This window comes from Vanessa atalanta, chromosome 12, assembly GCF_905147765.1.
Source record: "Vanessa atalanta chromosome 12, ilVanAtal1.2, whole genome shotgun sequence".
Lineage (NCBI taxonomy): Eukaryota > Metazoa > Arthropoda > Insecta > Lepidoptera > Nymphalidae > Vanessa > Vanessa atalanta.
The window spans coordinates 1,955,798-1,978,810 of NC_061882.1; the positions used below are offsets into that span (position 1 = coordinate 1,955,798).

A 23,013-nucleotide genomic window follows, 5' to 3' on the forward strand; every position below is an offset into this window, starting at 1 on the left:
AAACGATTAAAGAAATAAAAACTTTATCACTTTTAACTGTATAATTATTTTGTTTCAACTCTCATTAGTCATGCCAATCATTTATCTCGGTTGTATGTTTTTTTGATTAATAATATTGTGCAATATATTCACGTAAATATATTTCACAAGAACATTAAATTTACGCTTGTAACGTCAATGTTCTATATTTGAATTGGGTGAAATTATACGTCGTTACTTATATTTACTAAAACCTTCGGAAGGCGCTGCATAGGGAAGTTTTTCTAGTTGAGCATTACAAAAAGATCGTCTTTTTAAGTATAGAATTCTTAATACACTACAGAAACTATACTTCGCTCGCCGTAAATTAAATTAATACCTAATTCGAAATATCGTTTTTCCTTCCATTATCTCTAACATAAGGTACCCCTTCGTTAGCAAATTATTACAGCTATGTTTATTTTAATAGACTTAGGCATCTGCAATATAAGTAACATTATTTAAGTTACTACGTTTTTAGTCTAAGGTAGACTAAGCTTTAGCTTTGTTGAGCGGCTGTTTTGTACAATATTTTTTGATTAATGGATTTTTTTTGGACTATATTGATGTTTCTTTTCGTGTCAATCATATTAAATCATTATTTTAAAATATGGTACAGAATTGAGCTTCATTGAATTATCTTTACAAAAATATTGATAGCTGATTCCGTGAATAATAATGAAAATAGCTGCCGAATTAAATGGAAAAAAATTCAATCGTAACGTAGGTGAGTATTAATTAATAATAGTATTCGGCGGTTAAAAATGAACACCAAAGTCAATCAACAAAGTTTATAACTTAGTCAGTTTGTTTATTGGGTACTATAGTATCCAATAAACGATGGAATCAGTTGGTTCCTTTTTTTGTATCTTAACACGTCTAAACTAAAATTCCAAGCAAACCAAGATGACAAATCAATTCATTATTTAAGTAACGATGGTATAGATTATAGGATATTGGTATTTGCCATATATGTATATGTAATGTATGTAATCTTACGTTGACATATAAATATTGAGAGTGTATGAGTCTGATAGCACCTTAACACGAACTTATTTTTTGACATTTAATAAGTTGCAATGTATCGTTGGCTTTTTTACATATATATTTTTTTAGTATCGTTCATAATCGTAATTTATTGTTATACTGTCATACTTACTATATTTTTTTATATATTGGGCAACATCACATACATTACTCTGATTCCAAAGTAAGTAGCTAAAGCACTTGCGTTATGGAAAATCAGAAGTAGCGACGATACCACAAACATCTAGACCCAAGACAATACATAGGAAACTCGTGAACTTTTTCTACGTCGACTCGACCGGGAATCGAACCCGGGATCTCGGAGTGTGCCCATGAAAACCGATGTACTCACTACTCGACCACGGAGCTACGGAGGTCGTCATTTAAACGCAATTTAAGTTAATTAAAATCTTACAAGGAAGTTTCGATATACGCACGCGAATTCAAACGCAATTTTTTTTATACGGTTTCGTATATACAATAATATATCAAGATTTGTTATTTTTTTTGGCGTCACGATATTTTGCTCCTTTGCTTGTTGAGTTTAGGCGTTGATTACAAAGCCGCTGAGCATTAAAAAATTATAGTGCCTGAGTTTATTTATTGATTGTGATCATAAATATTATAGGGCGCTTTAAAAATAATGAATGTAAAATGACAAAAAAGTAAATAAAAAAAATGATAGGCTTCCTGTTTTTTTAGGCTTAATAAGTTGTAAGCAAGCAAATAATTTCATAGTAATAAAATATTTTTATATGATGAGTGGATGGTACCAACCCTTGCACAAAGCCCTACAACCAAGTAACTCTTTTTTGATGATTATATATACTTTAACGACTTCATATAATATAACGTTACAGTAACAATATTTTTACCCAGCAATCAAGTAACTAGAAACTACGGGTGGTTGGTATTCGATATATTATGTAAGACTCAAATATAAGAAATAAAAAAAAATGTAAATCAAACAAAAATATCATCATTTAAAATGCAGTTCAAGGTTAAATTCTTCTTTCAATGAAATAATACAAATAAAAAAGAAACAATATCTAAATATTCCAACTTACAACAATATGTACGTGTGAACGCGTCTTATGTAATAAATTTTTTTCTCATCCAATACACGCCAGATTTTATCTACGATATGAATTAATATTTATGAGTGACTGGCTATACCAGAAATGTTGAGTTTAATGTATGACGTTGTTTATGACGTCACTTTATCGATATACAGGAATTGTCCGCGAACGTATAGCGACGGGTAATGTGTCATAGTCAATGCTTCCGACATTTTTGTATTGTATTGTATATAGTTGATACAATATGTAATTGTACGGGTAACAGTAGATACCGAGTGCGGAGTTTCTTGTCGGTTCTCCTCGGTGGAATCGACATTCCGTAACGGTGGTAGCTTTAAATTAAATTTAATTATGTTAATTGATGCTTCAAAACATCGTCAGAAAACCTGCATTTGTCTAATTTCAACGAAATACTGCCACATGTGTATCAACCAACCCGCGTTGGAGCAGCGTGGTGGAATTCACTATGTTTTCCTTCACCGCCGAGCACGAGATGAATTATAAACACAAATTAAGCACATGAAAATTCAGTGGTGCCTGCCTGGGTTTGAACCCGAAATCATAGGTTAAGATGCACGCGTTCTAACCACTGGGCCATCTCGGCTCATATAAGTAATTATTAACGAGGAAATATATATAATTTATATTCATAAAAGAAATTAAACATATAAATACTTATCTCTCATTCCAAATCAAATATTTGTATAGTATACTTGTACCTTCGAGTAATAGTGCAATAAACTTTTCTAAAACAAATAATACCCTTTTATTGCCTCCGCTTGTGACAGGAGGGCTGGTTTTACGATCAGAGTATCGGAACTGCAATTCAAGAGTGAACCGCTGCTAGCATTCCTCCACCGTTCAAAGCATTTGTTATTTGTGAAGTAACTATTTTTAATGTTGATTTGTATATATAATTATTCTTATATGTAAGTAAATAATCTTTCATGATAAAAAATAGGATAACAATAAAGTACGTCACGTAATAATTTTCATTCGACAAAAATATAAAAGAAAGTCAATTTTTTATTTGTTGTTTTTCAATATATATATATATATATTCTGCATAATATGAATACTTTTGAAAGAGAATTTGATACACATAAAATTGGCACATAGAACAAACACAAACGAATTACTCATGTACCTCGACTGCTTCTGCTGCGCCAGCAACTCTATGTGGGACAATTTATACGATTTTACAACAGGATACAAGAAAGCGTTCAAGAAGCCAAATTAAAAATATATATATTGTATAGAAAAGCTTGTGAAAAAGGTTTTTATACAATTGCCTTCTGGCTATATCTTTGTTATATTGAGTATGGGTAAAAAAATCACAAAATGACAAAAAATAATCAGTCTTTTTCGTCGAATCTTGTCAGGTCAGTGTATTTTATTCTCCGAACTGATTAAACTGATTCGTATTTTCAAGAACGGAATATAGATAAAGAATAACGAAAAATTAAAGAAGACCTTACCTACAGTAGGTCCAGTACAAGAACATTGAAATGCTGAACGCTTAAAAAAAAATATAATATTTTTTTATCTAAATTAACTTTATTCAAGTAGGCTTTACACATATATGTATAATATATCATATCTGAAAGTTAACAAGTATTAGGTCCACGCTCTTTTCGTCTACGTAATCTTGTGTCGAATAATATGCTTTATTAACTAATGTCATTTTAACAAATTATTTAAATTTTTGAATCAGTTAAGTTAAAAATATCAGCGGTTTTTTTTTTTACAGAAACGAATACCTTTCCTCGAGAAGGACTGATTGACTTCGCAGAGTCGGAAACTTGTATAATCATCATTCAGTTCAAATAGTAAATATTTCTACCCGAAAATACATATAAAATATACATTTGATCGAATTGAGGCCTTAAAAGTACAAGTAAATTGTAGCAGACGTGACGGTAAAATATTTTAAAACATGCATCGATTAGTTCGTTTTAATACCCATTATTATTTGTATCCTGTTAAACTATTTTAATCTCTAAGATAAGGTAATAAAAGTTGAATTGGCGTATATTTGGTTACGTATCAGATTATACAATAAAACAAGTGACGTTCTGCGACTTGTTATGTAATGGACTAAGCTGTCAGTTCGCAAAGGTTTCCTTGTTACATGCTCCGCTAGACGATACGTTTTCCATTTGAGATGTAAATAAAATATATACTTATTAGACACTTATTTAATAGATACAATTTAATTCCAAATTTAAATTTTCTACACTATTCTAAAAGTCAAACTCACAGTAATAAAAATATGTTCTTTTGACGATTTTTTATTTAGAAATATAAAAAAATATTCGTAGATGTTTTTTATCCAAAGATAGCGGTTGTTATAAAAATAAATGCACAACGAAGTACCGATTATTATACGTGTTCCATATCCAAACTCTAATATTTGTCTCGATGCGAAATGTATGCAATGACAATTAAAGTATGCTTTATATGAGCCCGAGTGCTTATTACAATGCATTGATGTAACTTGACGTTTCATTTGTCGATGTAAGTATCGCTTGATACTTTTCTTATTTTCTGTTTCGAAGCGACATTGGTAAAACGGGTCCATAAACTAATTGAATAAATTTTTCTTTCTCTTATTTTGACTGCACTCACCTGTTCTCTTAACACATTTCCTTGTCCTATGATCTGAGAATACTTTTCTTTTTTTTTGACACGTTGTGCAATAAATTTTATTAATAAAAAATATTTATTTCGTATAGCGCGATGAGAGTCATGTTTCATGATCACTTTACTGCAACGTTTTTCAATGGAACGCTTCTAACGAAACGTGAAAGAGGAAGCGTTTCAATAATATGTAAATATTAAAATTTTATATTTAAGTCATTGACCTCTAGCAGTGGGGCAAGCGTTTGCGTTCATACTATAACCTACAATTAATTGCGAAAATGATTTTTTATTACAATTACTCTGAACAGTGAATACCGCAACAGTGGCATTTGTTAACCGTTATCAATAAAAATATATATTGATATATCACCGTTTGACTAATTACTATGAAAGTCGAAAGAGAGTGGGGTTTTTCCTGACTGATCTGTAGAAGTCAGTCCGGGTAAAGCCCTGGGAAGATTACCCACTTACCCGGGCTTTCCCTCACCCGTAACCACCAGGTCGATTGTTTTGACCTATAAGGTCAAGGACTCGTGGGCATATTGGTGGTCATTTAAGGTTCAGAAGGGTATAAATTCCTATATTGATGTTTTTCGCTACGAGATAGCGACACATGTCAACTTCTATATCGTTAAACTGATCGCAATTACAATGAGTATATAACTAGGACTACGTCACCCGGTTTTTTCTGGTACACTGTATAATGTTGTTTTTACATCATTTTATTATTGTTCGTTATTTTATCTGTTAACTAAGTATTTATATATAAGTGCTAGCTTATATACATTTACTTATTTTTTTAGAATATAGGAAGGTAGACTGGCAAACAGGCTACCTGATGGTGAGTGGTCACGACTGCCACTAGACAATGGTACAGTAAGAAATTGTAACCAACCCTTAATTCGCTAATCAATAACCTTTGGAACTAAGGTGTTTTTCTATCTGTGCTTGTAGTTGCACGCACTGAACCTTCAAACCGAATCATAACAATACTAATTATTGCTGTTTGGTGGTAGAATATATGGCGATGGGATGGTACCTACCGAAACCCGCTTGCGCAAAGCCCTACCACGAGACAAATTAATTAACAGAGTCTATAAATATATTGAACCATTTCTATTATACTTCTTGTTCTGAGTTACGTAATATAAATTGTCTATTAATTTGAATACAATAAATGATTACATTTTTATCGTTCGAATTAGAATAATTAACATGGATAATACTTAGCTAATATACATATATAAATTACATATTGATACATATTATAATAAATTAATAAAATTACCATGTCTATATGTAAAATATTATTAATTTATTTAAATTTAATATAAATTTATAAAGGAACGTCTGGAGGAATTCTTTGGATTAGTAAATATATCTATAGCTTAAAGTTGCCTCAAAGAAATCAAAAGTAACTTTCTTAAATTTTCAATAATCGTTTTTTTTTTTAAATATAGTAATTTCAATTGTTACTATAATTATGTTTTATCGCGCCATATATTTTACTACGTTGATGGATCAATCTCAAAAACTTTATTTGGTGGTCAGGCTTTGTGCAAGACCTTCTGGATGACACCAATCTACTCAGCATATTCTACCGCAAAACAGCACTGTTGTGTTCTTATTTGAAGTGAGCCAGTGTGAGTTTGTGTGTGTCTGAATGTCTATGGGCGCTTGTGACCATGCCATGTTCAGTTCCGGAAATATATGTCGCTGAAACTCCTCATGCATGTGAATCATTCAAGTCTCCTCAGGTAAAAGAAAAAAAAATCTCCTCATTTTATAATATACCTAGTTTCACAATATCGACCGCCCAACGGAAAAGATAAAAAAATATCATTAACATATATTTATAGAGTGACACGTTAGTCTAATAGCAAAAATTAACTTTACTTATTTGAAGATGAAGATTTCGAATTTATTGGTTACTATATATTAAAAAATTGTCCTTTGCCGTATAAAAAAATTGTCTACGAGGTGTAATTCAAGACATAGGTATACAATAAAATAAATACTGTTGAATTAGCACGTAGATTTATAGCTTGTTTAAAATATAACCAGTAGGTACGTACTTACCACTGAAGTTCGATGAACCCCAATGTAATCCAGACTAGTTTTAATCGTAGGATTATATTTGAATCACAAATTGTATTAATCAGTATTAAAGGTCATTGACCCATTTATGCTGGTCATATGTTATCAAATAATCTTGAGTTATATACATGTATGTAAATTATATTTTTTTGTACTTTTTTATTGCTTGGCATTTGTTGTTGTTTATAATAGTGTTAATTTAGTAAGTCATGTTTATGAATATATAATTTCTCTAATATTATTCGTTCAAAATGAAAAAAACTCATAGATAACTTATATTGGTCTTAGTTGAAACAATTTTTTTAAAATAAACTATAGAACTATTTTTATTTGTATATTTGTTCACAATAATTAATGATTGAATTTTATGATATAATTATATAGCCGCTTGACTAAGCTATGACTTTTCATATTGATCGACCTCTTCACGTCTTACGCGAGGCACACCACGAAAGCTAGAAAGTGTTCTGGTCCGACACAGCATGGCTTCATTTCCTGTCTTTTATAGTTATACGATACGGACTAACTCTTACGAAACTTACTCACTTTTAAGAAATTTGGTGAAATAACAGTGTCAGATGTCTGACGGAAAGCACGTATAGCCGATCCTGCGCCTGATCTCTCACCTGTCTTACTGCGTACTTGTTTAAACTCCGCTGGAAATCGCCGCTTAGCAGAAATCCAGTCAATAGTCTCAAAATGTTATCGAATCGATGAAACTGTGATACTATAACTTATGATGAATAATTTAACTTCTGCGTGAAAGTATTATTTCTGTAGACAATTTAAATCTCTAACTTTTGCATTAAAATCTTAAGGATGTAATAGTAATTGTGCGGTCGCTACGTTTTGAAGCAAACTTCAACGTCTCGCCAAGTTTCATTAGGGTTGCGGGACTATCGTTAAATTCATTTGTATGTCTAGATAGACTTGACAAAAATCAAAACTAGCTGAGTACGCAATAAGTAGTATGACTCGCACGTGACATTGGCGAAATAATCTTGGCACAAATAAAAAAAAAAGGAAAAAAGTAGTATGACGTTTGGTGAGTGTCGAGCGTCACTGTCACACACACCAAGATAATAAAATTGGCTTGTTTGTTTTAGTTCTTCTGTAGTGCGACACTCTAGATCTAAAAATAATATAATTAATTTACATTTATTAAAAATATTTTTTTAATACTAGTAAACATCTTTCTACCTTGTACCCGTCTACTGTGGTGACAATAAGTTGCAAACCTTGTGTTTAAACTGTAAGTAGATTAAAAAAATATTTTCAGAGTAACTTACGTAGATTACATTTCTTTGAGTGGGTACCATCGGTGTTCTATTCTGAAGTTTCTCTGGCGATATACTCATAGAAATGAATGTCGCAGGATTATTAAGTCATTAATTTCACTAGTGACATTAGAATTGGGATTTTGTAATTATTTTTTGTTAAAGGAATTTCCGCGGGCTCTCCACAAAATAAAATAATATTAATAATAAAATTTAACATGAAATTTTAATGAATAGTTACAAAATTCTGTGCTATTAAAATGTATCTATACTCTATTCCTACTATAACAGGAGAAAAGCCAAATAAATAACATTTGACAGTAAATTGACGCGATATCATTAGTAGTTAGCTTGATTAATCTGTGATATTTACTATGGATTTGCGAAAAAATGTTTTTAACTATTATCGGAATTTTGGAATTAAAATATGTAGTTAAGTGTAATAGTTGTATTACAAATAATTATATATTAATCAAAAACTGTAAGTAGTGCACAATATAGCTGAGTTATTTGCTAATAAGTCTAAAAAAACTATTAATAAAATTAAAACATACATATGAAAAAAATAATAATATAAAAACTCTTTAAACTATAAAACCTTAAAGATATAAATTAATATAAATTAATTAAGGAAGAAAAAAATATAAATTAATTTTAATTTATTATAAGTGGTCAATAACAACTTAGCAAGTCATCGTCTTACTGATAATATTTAAAGTGACATACATCATGATATCTATAATATTTTTATAATTTGCCAACCCTAATTCGAGCAATTAGATAGAGTAGTTCCGTGCGACCTATTTACATTTTGTGGGCTAAGATTTGCTTTCTTCTGATCTAGAAACGTGTAACGATACAAAACACTCGCTACATTGTAATAAGCTCTTTTGTGATAATTAATTTGGGATGCCTATGCTTAAAATAGCTATTTTTAAAGCATATTTAGCTGATGATGGTAGGTCGTCCATCGCCCATAGAAAATTGTGCTGTAAATTATATCGCTAATGCACCACCAACCTTGTGAACTGAGATGTTCTATCCCTTGTGACTGTAGTTACTGGTTAACTGATTCTTTAAACCAGTACCCAACAATATGAAGTATTAGTTCTTGGCGGTAGAATGCCACAGAGGCAAATGGCGTTATAAGAAAGCGTCATGCCGTTACCGCTACGGTATACGACACGACAATACGTCACTCTTAACATTGAGACAAGCCATTCGTTCAAATAAATAAAAATAAATAAATTGAAATGCGTATTCGAAGTATGTTAGTCTTGATTTAATTCATACAAATAGTCAATAAATGCCATAAATAATTTCGTGTTAATTAAAGGACAGCAAATAAATTTTAATTTATTTAATATATTACTTTTGTATTCGTTCGATCTTACGAACGAACGAATCTTAATGCGTTAAGATTCGTTCGGGCTTGTTTTGACGTAAATGACGAAATAAAATAAGTCCATTATAATACAATGTATTCGCACGCGTAACGTTACGATTTTTTTGTACGTAATTTATCTTGTGTCATGCGAAATTGTCTTGCAGAAGAAATCATGTTATGTATACAACAATAAATAAAATTACAAATACGATCCGAAATCGAAATGCAAATTTAAAGTTTTTTCTATCCGTCCGTAGAGCAACTTATAGGGTCTCATTCTCACTCGAACTCGAATCAAGCGATCGCATGCTAGATTCGAGTTTGAATGACCGCGTTTTTGAGCTATTTTTATTGGTGAGGGTTATAATTTTAGAAATATTTTATCGATCTTAAATTAAAACTTGTTTCAAATTAGTATAACGTTGAATGAACTTTGAATATATTTCGCGAGTTATTTATGTCTAGCCTGTCGTTTACTATTGCAATTTCTAACGATCAATAGTAATTAGCTTTATTTGCATAGAAGATTTGCAAGCGGTAAGCCCACGTGCCGATTTTCCATTGTCTTCGGTACATTCATTACTTTCACGCGTTAGTCATCTTGGTTATTCCAGTCTATACTCGCTAGTATAAATTGTATTGACTCGAATACGTTTTCTTTAATCTACCAATATTCCAATGTTCTCTTCCAATTAAGTATTACACTTATTACTAAAGTTATTGGTTGAGATTTGACGCCAACGCGTAGATAAGGTCTGTCCAGATTAACTCACTCTCCTTTTAGCTAAATTCAACTAACTGAGCCGTAAGGCATCAGTCGTCTGAAAACGTGCCGAATCTCCCTCCTCGCCTGCATTCCGTGGCGAGTATGTTTGTCGTCAGGTGTTATGAATGGATAGAAATCCTATCCTAAGTCCGAGCCCTCATAGACCAACTATCTTTAAAAAAAAAATTCTCAGTGGTATTTCGAATTCGAAAAAAAGTCGAAGATCACACCTAATCACTAGTCCCGTATATCGTTTAGCAAATAGGACTTCGGTTTTTCGTTTATAAAATGTTGTTATCGTAATAAAATGTATTAAATAATATTACCTTTTGAAAATACCAATAGCTTCGGTGTATTCGTAATTATGTAATTATGCTCGAACATCGAAATGTTTCAACGAATGCACAGGTTTATCGAACTGCAGCGTGAATATACAGTTGGCACATCATTGTTACATGTCTAATGTTTTAGCAACATTTATAAAAGCGAGAGTCGAATTACGTAGTATCATTACGTTGCCATCACAAAACGAATACCAATGCATCAGCCATCAATGTTTTGTATTGTCGCAATCGAGAAGCGAACGAGAATCGCGAAAGTTGACCGCCAAAGGGGGCCACTGGGTAAGGAGAATTTGGTCCAAACTTGGTTCCAATTACCTAGTTTAGAATCGTACACGTCTTATCGACTTTCGAAATATTCTTAGATGAATACCGGTTACGTTGCGGATGGATGCTAAGATCTTCGTTTTGTACGATTACATCTGATATTATTACAATTTTGTTTGATATGATAATTTGGACGAGGTTAATATAAAGCTATTTCTTTGTTGTTAAAAGTTAATGATTTTTTAGGATGTATTGCTATTTAAATGTACATAGACCTTAGTTAGCCCAAAGGAGTTTGACTCATTATGACTCATATGAAGAGCTCAAGAATCAGATCAGATAGACGGTATCAACTATTAATCCTAATTACTAAAAAAATAGTGTGTTCGCAGCATATAATAAAATAAAATAAATATATGTTAGATAAATTGAAGTATGAATGTTTAATTATTGTGCAAAGGCCTGGTCTGATTCATTTATATCTAAGTTTAATATTTCATTATAAGACGTTGTTGACAAATATCGTTGATAAGGCTTCTGCGAGCCCGTCGGGATAGTAACTAAATAAGTAACCTCTCAGATATTATACCTGTTATTGGAATACTTATTATTGTTGTGTTCCGGTGTAAAAGCTGTTTGAGCCAATAAAAGTACAGGCGCAAGGCTCAACAATTTGGTATTCAAGGTTACCTTCAGGTCATTTGTCAGTCGGTCTACCTAATTTTAAATTTAAAAAAGTAACGATTGCAATGTAATTGTTTAATTAAAACTTAATTAACTCGAATTATACATCGATTAGTATCAATTAGTTATTAGTATGTAGTCTTTTTTTTCGTACGTAAGTCCAATGGCTTGACTCTCGATGTTGTTTTGACAGGCATTAATAATACTTTTCACTTCGTGTTGCTAATAATCTGCTCACCGATGTCACCCACACGCGTTGAATACAAAATATAATTATAAATAATTAGTCGAAACTCGAGATGGCCTGATGGATAGAATTCATACTGATGGATTGTATTTTAGTACGGTTTTCCAAATGAAATATCGCAAGTCCGAATTAAGATAATCTGTGCTGTATATTTTTGTGTTAAATTCGTATAATTTATTTTGGCGTTGGAGAAAATTTCGTATGGAAACCTGTCTTAGGCACAACAAGCGAAAAGGTGCAAGCAGAAAGGGTGTATTGGTGATCTCTTCCCTCTCTCCCAAAAAAAAATTGAATGGTGCATGACCATCGTCGGCGAGGCGTCACTCAATAGGCGGTGCCTGATATTTTTTTGCACCCCTTGCACCCTGGCAAATTAAATTACATGCTTATTAACCAATCCGCGATGCAAAGCAGCGTCGTGGAATAAACTTCAAACCCCGGAATTTTACAGTCCTTTTATATTTCCATTAAAAAATAATTTAAACAGTATTGGCCTTACTTAAAACTTGTTTGGTTCGATCTCTCTTTTTGTCATCATTAATTTGACATTAGAAAGAAGAAGACAACATTTTTTTTAAATAATAAAAAACAATTCTTTAAAAAACATTTACAATATAAGCAAAACTCGTATACTTTTATTGAAACAAAACGCTTTCGAGCTTATAAACTGCATGTCCACGTTATCCTGCTTTAGTTTAGAGAAAGCTGGTGTTCAACTAGTTTCGAAACATGATGATAGTGGACTCTAAGACACCACTATAAGAGTACCTATCCGTATTTATAACAACTTTCAATGATAATATCAATGTATTATTTTATAAGTTATGGTACAGGAAATTAAACGGCTTCGTGCGGTTCACGGAATAGATTTCCCTTCGACTACAAAAACGCCTATACTTTTTAAATAGCTATATAACACTGAAATGTGTATTTACATTTAGTTTCTTTAAAGGTAATTTAATTATTTATAGATTGTTTTGTCAAAAGTCTGGATTTAAAGGTGAGCCTGTGAAGCGTAGCTGCTTCACGTAACAATTTGGTATACTAAAATCTTCTCCATAAGGCATAAGGTTGCATGCTTTGGTATAAGTTTTATGTATATTGGTGGTTTAGATTTTTCAGTAAGACATTACAACAAAATGTTTTTAGTATAAAGGAGATTGGGCAAATTACTATGGCGCTCGGTTGCGTTACTTTTAACACAGTATAGCAGCGAGAATTGGAAGTAAATAAGGAGGATTTATCTACTTTAAAACAAGGTCAATTACAGCTTAATATTTTGTGGGGTTTTTGAAAAAAACAAAATTGAAAAAAAGTATGAAGGTTATGTTATATGTCAAAACAATGACGTTTTATTTTAAAATAGGCTATTTGACAATGCGAAAAATAAAGTGTTAATTACTGCCATTAGTATATATTATGAGTTTAAAAATGGTTTTTTAATCACAAAAGTTAAAAATAATACTTCATTTATTCATAAATCCGGAAATAAAAATGAATATTTTTAAGCGTTTGTCACGTGACAGAAAACGCTCCTGATCGGTCGGGCTTAGGATGACGTCAGTTGCTCGTAAATCTCGTTTGCTTGCATGTGTTTACTTGTGTTATATATTAGTTTTCGAAACTGTTTTTGTAAGATTTACTTATATTAACCATTATATTACAAATTCTGTAAATTACTTTTATCATGGACAACGATTTCGTAAAAGCAGACAAGAAAGTGACGTCACTTTCTTGTGTTGCAGCGCCATATATCAAAATAGCGTTTTGGCGCGCTATTTTAATATTGATTTTTGAATTTGATATTTTTCAGCAAATATGTATCAGAATTAAAATAAAATACTTTTATTAGGTTCCTCAAGCCCCGCTCAATCATATAAAATTGATTTCAAAAATTGTCAAATAGCCTATTGTTTTATTATTTATTATTAATAGCCGCTTTTGAAATGATAAAGTTATAGTAGGTATATATTTTTTTGTATAGTTTCTTTTGTCGGTTAGTCGATCGATTCTTTTCAAGATAAAAGATCTTCACTATAGTGGCAAGCGACATAGTTAATTAATTATATTACAAATACAATACTAATTAGATTGCAAATATAAACCCCACAATTGATTTTAATGAATTTCATTTATAAAACATTTAAAATAATAAACATGAATTATACATTTACTTAAATGGCTATACGCGTATAAAAGTGAAACCAAAAATGCCCAATCTCCTTTATTTATCCATTTCACCTGAAGAAAAGGGAAAAAAATATTTTTAGTAATTTTATCATAGACAGTAGTCGAAGTTTAAGGCGAAGTTAAATAGGCACTCTGTGAATGGGCAGTTTAAAAGTATGTCACAATAGGCTGGGCTAAATCTAAATGTTTAAGGTGCATCGGCGGTGTAGGGAGTAATTAAAATTTCTTACAGCGCTAATGTCTATGGGAGCTTACCATCGGGTGGCCCATTTGTCTGTCCGAGTATATTATACAAAAAAAAGCTTTCTGTCGTTTTGTTATGGTCAGTCGACCTTTACAAGTAAAAAAAAAACGATAAACACAAATATACTTTACTCGTACGTCATGTCATAAAGTAAGTATAATAGAATGATAAAAATAACACAAAAGTTATTAATATGATAATTAGAATCAAAGAAAATGCATTAAAGTCTATTTAGTTCATACTTAGTTACGGTACGTTCATATTTAGTAAAATCTGTAGCCATGGAAAAAATTATTGGCCTTTGAAAATTTCCTTATTTTAGAGACCCACCACTGACTATATTGTCTGTGAGCGTCCTAAGAGCCGATTGCTTGTGCTTCCATCAACATTATGCGTTTGAATAAACTGACGTACTGGTTGTAACTTACTTGTAAAACATTCTTAAAAGAAAGAAGAAGGCATATTATTCGATACAAGATTATATAGATGATAAAAAAGCGTGGAGCTAATACTTGTTGACTTCCAGGCAGGAGACATAACGTACATATTATATAATTGTATTTAACTAACATGGCTGTATTTTTAGATTTTGAAATGTAACTACTGAGTTTCTTGCCAGTCCTTCTCGGTAAAATCAACATTCCGAACCGGTGGTAGCTTTACTTAAAATAGTTTGTTGACGATACAAAAGTGCTTCTAAAAGCCTAATTGAATAAAATAGATTTTGATTTCGATAATAGGCTGCCTGCTGTTGTCAAAAACTTTCCATGTAGTTTAAACATATTTTCATCACTGGAATATACAGTTTCTCACCCCAGCCACGTTATTAAGCAGCGGGGTTCGTCAAACTCATAGCTGATTGCCAAAGAGGTCCTCCGTGTCACGCCACGGGATCGCTTACGTATGCTGTCGTGACAGTAGTTTACACACGCCGATCCCAAATAAATAGGGTAAGTTGTTCGTGTAATAATTAACTTACGTAATGAACTACGTGGCTGGTTTTAATAGTTAGTGTTCAAGAAATAGAACTTTCCTTTTAATAGTAGATATTTCATAATAGCAATATACTCTTATTATCTGGCATAGAATTAAACTTGCAGTCCATATAGACTATGTTTTATATAATAACTAACTTAAGTGAATGTATAAAATTTACAATAATATTTATATAATCACAACGATTGCAAGGTTGTTGGTGTAGTGGCTATAAGGTTTCAGATCCCGCGGTCCTAGGTTTGATTACCGGTTATGGCCAATAGTTTTATTAGGTTTTCAGCAGCAGCAGCAGTCGATAATTTGGATCTTAATAGCGTTTGCAATCCCTTCTCTCGGAAACCGTTCCTGCGATTGAACTCCCTCTGGTCGTGTCGGATTCGCCGTAAAATTGGATCATGAGAGAGGGTACATATATATGTATAATGTATACTTAATACTTGTGTTGCTTCGTCAAAGTATACATTTTCTTCTTCCTCAAATTGACATATTGATAAAAACGGTGAAAATATTTTCCTTTAAACCCGACTTTATAATGAATATTTTTGAGACAAATTTGTGTACGTATTTTAGATCGATTAAAATGCTTTTAATCGTTCTACAATAATTGTTGGTATTGGTTTAAAGGAAAGTTTTATTTGTGACTATCCAAAAATATGTTCTGCCGTATTAGAAATAAATATTGGGGGCGGTCCATTATCGGGAACAGACCTAGGTAAGGTAACAATCTAAGATTCCTTTTGAAGCTTTTGCCTGCTCTCAATTCATTTGATTTTCAAAGGTCAAGAAGTGATAACCTGGTCTAGGTTATCACTTCTTGATATTATGTAGCAAATATAACTTATATAAAACTAGGATAATTAAAAAGAGGCCAGAACAAATTGTTTAACCTTAAGACAGTGTATATTATTGTTTTAATTGGTAGTTATTTTCTATCACCCCTTATTAAATATATTATTATACATCTAACGTATAGTTTAGTTCAAATAATAATGATAATTATATACTATTTATGTCCAGCGTTTGTGTCTTAAACGTTTCGTGACTGATTTTCGCTTGCACGCATGCGCGTGATGGAATTTCATTTTGATGGCCGTCGATCACTATCGCGTTAAACGCAAAACGATATGAAACAATATTGTTTTAATACCTACTCTAATGGAATATCGATCGAGAAAATTGTATGAATTTGTGTCATTATCACGATTAACGAATTATATGAATTGTGTTTATTTTCGTAAAAACAATCGATTAAGATTTAATGTGATTATCATTTGAAGCAGTCATTAGGTAATATTTTGAAATAGTGGAAATTGCAATTTGTTTTTTTTTTTTTAAAGTTTGAAGTGTGTGCTCTTTGCCCTAATGGCCTCGACTGCGTCACCGGGCGGTAGGGCGAGCCGACAATGGCGTAGCCAGGGTGACAATTCTACTACCATATCGTCACTTTTTAAGAGCCGTGATGGCCCAGTGGTTAGAACGCATCTTAACCGATGATTGCAGGTGCAAACCCAGGTGAGCACCACTGAATTTTCATGTGCTTTTATAATTATTTTCGTGCTCGGCGGTGAAGGAAAATATCGTGAGGAAACCTGCATGTGTCTAATTTCGACGAAATTCTGCCACATGTGTATCCACCAACCCGCATTGGAGCAACGTGGTGGAATATGCTCCAAATCTTCCCCTTAAAGTAGGCCTTAGCCTTTGGAAATTTACGGGCTGTTTATGTTATTGTAATTTTATCGCAATCCAATCCTTTCCTATTCTATTAACGGTGAAAGTTTAATTGGAATATAATTGGGATCATGTTATTAATATAAATAAATTATATGAATTAATATGAATGAACGAATAAAATGAATTGTCCCTCAATTACGATTAAGCTGAGTTTTATCTTTGTGTAGAATAGCTAAAGTTCGATCGGCATACAATCGGGGACGTATCAAAACCGTTATATGTTAGTAGAATTGTCCCCCGGTTTTTGTAATCGGTCCTTGGAAATCAAACCGACGACCCCAAGTTTATACGAATTTCGGTTTTTAAAGTATTTTACATAGCACCAAGTTTACTAAGAGTGCCTCATAATCCTGTACCTGGGTACGCCAATGTGAGTCATGAATACGTCACGCGCCCTCTTATACGAAAGAATACGCACGTCAGCCTCCTTCTGCCAGAATTAAGAAATATTTAAATACAAACACATATAGATATATCCGTATATGTAACATCTGAAATCGGATGTTTAACATTTGTGCTTCCAAAAATCGGTCGGTTAGTCATAACATCTCGTCGTATTGATAAATAAAAAAGATTTTAATCATCATCCAAATATTACTACCTCATGGAAATTCCGTAAGGTTGTATGTGTGAAATTTTACGAAGAACTCGTGCGAATCGCATCCTTTATGAGAACAAATTAAAAATGTATACGTGAAAAGGCTAACCAAACACTATTTTTCGTGTTTTGCGACACACATTATATTAAAACATTTTTTTATTTAATTTTATGTCGATATTATTGTTAAAGTAAGGCGTCCATTTCTATGATATTATATATTAAAAAGGAATAAAAACATTTTTTGTTTACCTATAACTAATGATGATACTATCAGTTTAAACAATGGAATCACACTTATAAATCAAACAGACGTTTACAATATTATCATAATCGATATTCTCGTAATACCCACAAAGGCGGAACGAATTAATTCTTCCGATGAATATTAAACCTCAGCTAGTTGGTCAAAAGTTGCTACACGCTCAACTGCAGTTGGAAAGGCAAAAGTTTAATTACGTAATAAATCTTGTGTAACCGCAGTGAAAGATCTCCCCACTTGCAGTGGTGCAGTCGGTCTGACCGCGGCAAGTCGTGCGCGTGCGCCGGTATCACCTAGAGCCTGCGTTTCGGTATTAAACACGATAGTTGCGAAATAGTGTTATGTGGCGTCCCGTATAGCTTTTGTGTTATTATTTTTATATTAAACAGGTTCATATCGAAAATATTATAAATATTTGAATTCCTAAAATACATTTTGTAAAATTGTGTATTTATCACAAGAGCACTGTTTGTTTATGCTTTATCAACACCCTAGCGTCCTTTATCACAAATTTATTATTGTTTACAATAGAAATGAAAATATAGTGTTTGTGTAAGATTAAATCGTCGTTAAAGTGTTAGTCAAAGCTTCGGGCAGACGTTTACTGACTGATTTTAATTCTATCTTTAGTTAAAGACGTTAAAGAAAGAAAAAGGTAAACTAAGAAATGTCTGTAACTAGAACAAGTAATTTAATGCGTAAGAGTGAGAGGTATATATTAAACCGGCTCGTATTGATCATAACAAAACGAAGAGTTAAACGATGACTTATCAGAACGTTATACGGAAATAAACAGTTTGTTTGATCTACTGTTGTTGCAATCAAATCTTTTGTTGCAATTACTTAAGTTATTCAAATCGAGGTCAACTAAAGATGTACTAATAATGTAATAAATCTGATTTGAAGCACGAATCGACTGATATTTCTGTTGCTTTAAATGCGTGGCATTTTGCTTCTAAATTGAAATTATGTTTTTTTTTTTTTTTAAATGATTTATTAGTGGGCTGCGTTTGGAAGTCGTGTAAATTCTTATATTTGTATAAATACTATGCTTTATCTATTTACTGCATAGGTACTTAGTGATTCTTGTGGTTTCTTTCGCGTGTGACCTTCACGTGTGGTCGAACACAGAAATTATAATTAAATTATAAATGATACATTGAATAAACAATAAGGTGCTTGTGGTTTTGGGTTTCGGTGCAAGCCCGTCTGAGTGGCGCTCGCATACCTCACCAAGTATTGTAATAACATTGGTATCAGTGTAATTTAATCAATGGTAGAGAGTAACTGCTGGGTTTCTTGCCGGTTTTTCTAAACAGAAACGTACATGCCAAACCGGTGCTTATATTGAATTTAATTTAGTCTCGTAAAGTTGCAGCCACAAGAGACATCGTTTGAGGCGTGACCGCTTACCATTAGGTTTATTTTCATGTCGAACTTTATATTTAAAATGCCATTAATATAATATGATTATATACAAGTTGCTTGTTTAAAATGAATTCGAAAACGCAACTAATGTTAAATGTTTCATATTCAGATATAAATTATATTTCAGTTATATTTTATAGTTTGACCCGTGCCCCGTGCGAATTTTATATAACACAAATTTTCAACTCCCGTTCTACCCTCTTAGGGGTGAAGTTTCATAAAATCCGTAAATTCATAGCGGATGTCTACACCCTATAAGGAACCTACCTGCCAAATTTCAAATTTGTAGGTGTTATCGTTTCTGAGATTTCGTGATTAATAAGTGAGTGGTATTTCGCTTATATATATATATAGATTATAATCGTCATCCGCTTCGATTGAACCAAATATTAATTTAAATTATAGCAAAATTTACGTAAATTTTAAGATCTTATAAATTAATGAATATTTTAAATTATTCTTAATTTTAATTGCCCTCCAAACAAACGGAAATAACTGGTAATATTGACACGGATTTCTTACATAACAATGTTATGTATGAGATGGCATTCGTAAGCGTTGATATAACCGGTCATTTGTATATTATATATAGGTACTAAAGCCCGTCATACGTTGCAATGCCTCTTTAATTTGTTTTTTGTAAACAATTTTATGTCTTCACGCCGTGTCTAGTGTTGCATATCGATAGTCCACTATCGATAGACTATCGATAGACTATCGATAGTTAAGGTGTAAGCGATACTATCAATAGTCTATCGAAAGTATTGTCACGTGTCAATACTATCGATAGTATCGATACTATCGATAGCTTTACATGAGCAATACTATTGATACTATCGATAGTTTTGCAAAAACCATTACTTTTAACATGAACTATCGATAGTATCGATAGTATTGCCACTATCGATAGTATTGCTCACGGAGAGCTATCGATACTATCGATAGTATTGATCAATACGATACTATCGATAGTACTATCGATATCCTAAATAGTTTTCGAGGTCAACTATCGATAGTCAAACTATCGATAGTTCTGCAACGCTGGTGTCAACAACTATGTCTATTTCAATAGCAGAACGAGTAAAGATAAACTAACCTTATATATAAATCTAATAAATTAATATATTCATGTTATATTTATATGACATGTTACGGATTATAAACGGCTTTGATTATTGTAATCTTTAAATAAAATATAATAGTGGTAAAGTAAAGTGAAACTTATATCCAGTTTAATTTTACGCAACCGGAAACGTTTGGATCGGATTGAATACAAGAATTTGAGGCAGTTTATGAAGTGTCAATTTATTTTAATGTCAGGTAATTTTTTGTAACAATAATCAAAAAAACCCTGTACTTCGATAAAACTAAAATAAATGAACACACTTGTTTTGCAAATGACGTCTGTGTGTGAATTCCTTATGATTATTTATTTGATTAATCCCTGCATTGTGTACAAAAATTTTTCGACTGATCCACTGATAATGGTCATTCTCAACGAAGACCATCCAACTTTGAAGATATATTTGTACAGATTTTCGCGCAAATATAGATAAAATCTCAGAGTAAGAGGATACTCACTTTTGTGGTTCGGTGGTACGAAGAATAGGCTGATAGATTCTTTCCGAAGCGACGCGGTGTAATACCTTATTTCCAACTTTGGGCTTCTGAAAACTTTAGTCGGACTCGGGATTCCAATCCCATGATCATGAATCCCTCGAAACGACTAGACTAACGAAGGCGTTATTTACTCCAATAACAAAGTATCGACTGCATAATCGAATATTTATATGAGCCGAGATGGCCCATTGGCTAGAACGCGTGCATCTTAACCGATGATTTCGGGTTCAAACCCAGACAGGCACCACTGAATTTTCATGTGCTTAATTTGTGTTTATAATTCATCTCGTGCTCGGCGGTGAAGGAAAACATCGTGAGGAAACCTGCATGTGTCTAATTTCAACGAAATTCTGCCACATGTGTATTCCGACAAGCCGCATTGGAGCAGCGTGGTGGAATATGCTCCAAACCTTCTCCTCAAAGGGAGAGGAGGCCTTTAGCCCAGCAGTGGGAAAATTTACAGGCTGATAAAATGCTAAATTGAATATTTAAAGATTTTTATCACTAACAATTTAGTTAAGTACCAATCCAAAGAGGAATTTAACATGAACGAAAATACAGATTCAAAGGATACCTAAAAGAAATTTCTTTCAGACACCCTAGTGGTATAGGTATTTTACTGCCAAACATCAATACCTACTATGCTTGTGATCTTGTTGTGGCACAATGAACTCAGCATCATAGAACTACATATGTCTAATGGGAACCAAAAGTGGGTAACGCATGGACGTTATAAAGGATGGTCTAGGTACGGACGGTGCTAACTACTTACCATTGGATGGCTCAATAAACAAACTGCCTAACATTTAAAAAAAAAAATATTACCTGATCGTGAAGGGCGTACGACGCCTTTGAATCCGATTGTACAGTAGCTTGTTTAAGATAAATATTAAAAGTAAACTTGTATTTCGTGTCTTCGTAACATTGAAGTGAAAAATAAACATGACATTCTGCTTTAAAGTAAATACATTTTATTATATTGTATGTTCGTTTTTATTTAATTAATATTTACGTAAGTTAGCGAAGATCGTACGTATTATGGTTATTAATTTGTTTTTGTACGCAAATATATTATATTAATTTTATAATATGACTAGTATTTAATGTTCTCAGCCATTCAGAGCTTATTCTGTTTTTATTTTTTTAATTAAATTTTTACAGAATTGGATCCCTTGTCCTTGCTCAATTAATAATAAAAATTGTACATTACAAGGATAGGCTTGAAGCATAAATACTATATAGTTTAAAGTTTGACCAGTGGCTTTATCTATAAATATTGTGCAAGGAATGATTAGTTTAAACAATGTTGTGTCTTCTTCCTTCGAATGTTAAAGGAATGATGTCAAAAAGAGAGAAATCGGTCTTTATTTAAACAAAGTTTATAAATAAGAACGCAGGTGATATTTAATAAATTATGATGTACATATAAAAGATTGAGTTCGCTTAACGGTAGCCACTCATTATATTTAGTATTATTGTGTTCCAATATGAAGGGTGAGTGACCCAGTGTAACTATAGGCACAAGGGAAATAACATCTCAGTGCCCAATGTTGGTGGCGCATTGGTTATGAAGGAATTGGTTAAAAATAAATACGGCGCCAATGTCTAAGGGTCGTGGTGGCCACTTGCCATCACAGAGTTTCCAAAAAAAAGAGATATTTATATATGCTCATCTTAACTATCAATTATTTCATAAATTAAATATGTTTTTATTTTAGCGTTTCCGCCATTAAGATGTTATCATACTTTTAATTGTATAATATATAATATTATATATGTCTATTGTATCTCAGCAACGACAGACAAAATTAATACGACATTGATATGGTCTCGGTTATAATGAAGCCTTATAAAGGTAGGCTTTGTCAATCGTAAATACAAGTACTTGAAACGGATCAACTTAATGAATACAATAATTAATCAGCTCGGAAAAGTATATCTATTCAACAATATTTTCGTAATGACGTTTCTTTGAAGATTGTAAAATAACACAACGAAAATTAGATTCAACAAAATTATTACTAGTCAGTATTGTCTAGTTGAAGCTTCGAATCTTATTCTCTTGAGTTTTTCTATTCTATTATAATTTTTATTCATATAACAAGCCGC

At 32.2% G+C, this 23,013-nt stretch overlaps 1 protein-coding gene across 2 annotated transcripts in view; it reads left to right on the forward strand.

Annotated features, from left to right (window-relative positions):
* LOC125067941 (protein fem-1 homolog CG6966) overlaps window positions 1-23,013 on the forward strand; it is a 76,085-nt gene that overhangs the window by 33,213 nt on the left and 19,859 nt on the right. The window lies entirely within an intron of this gene.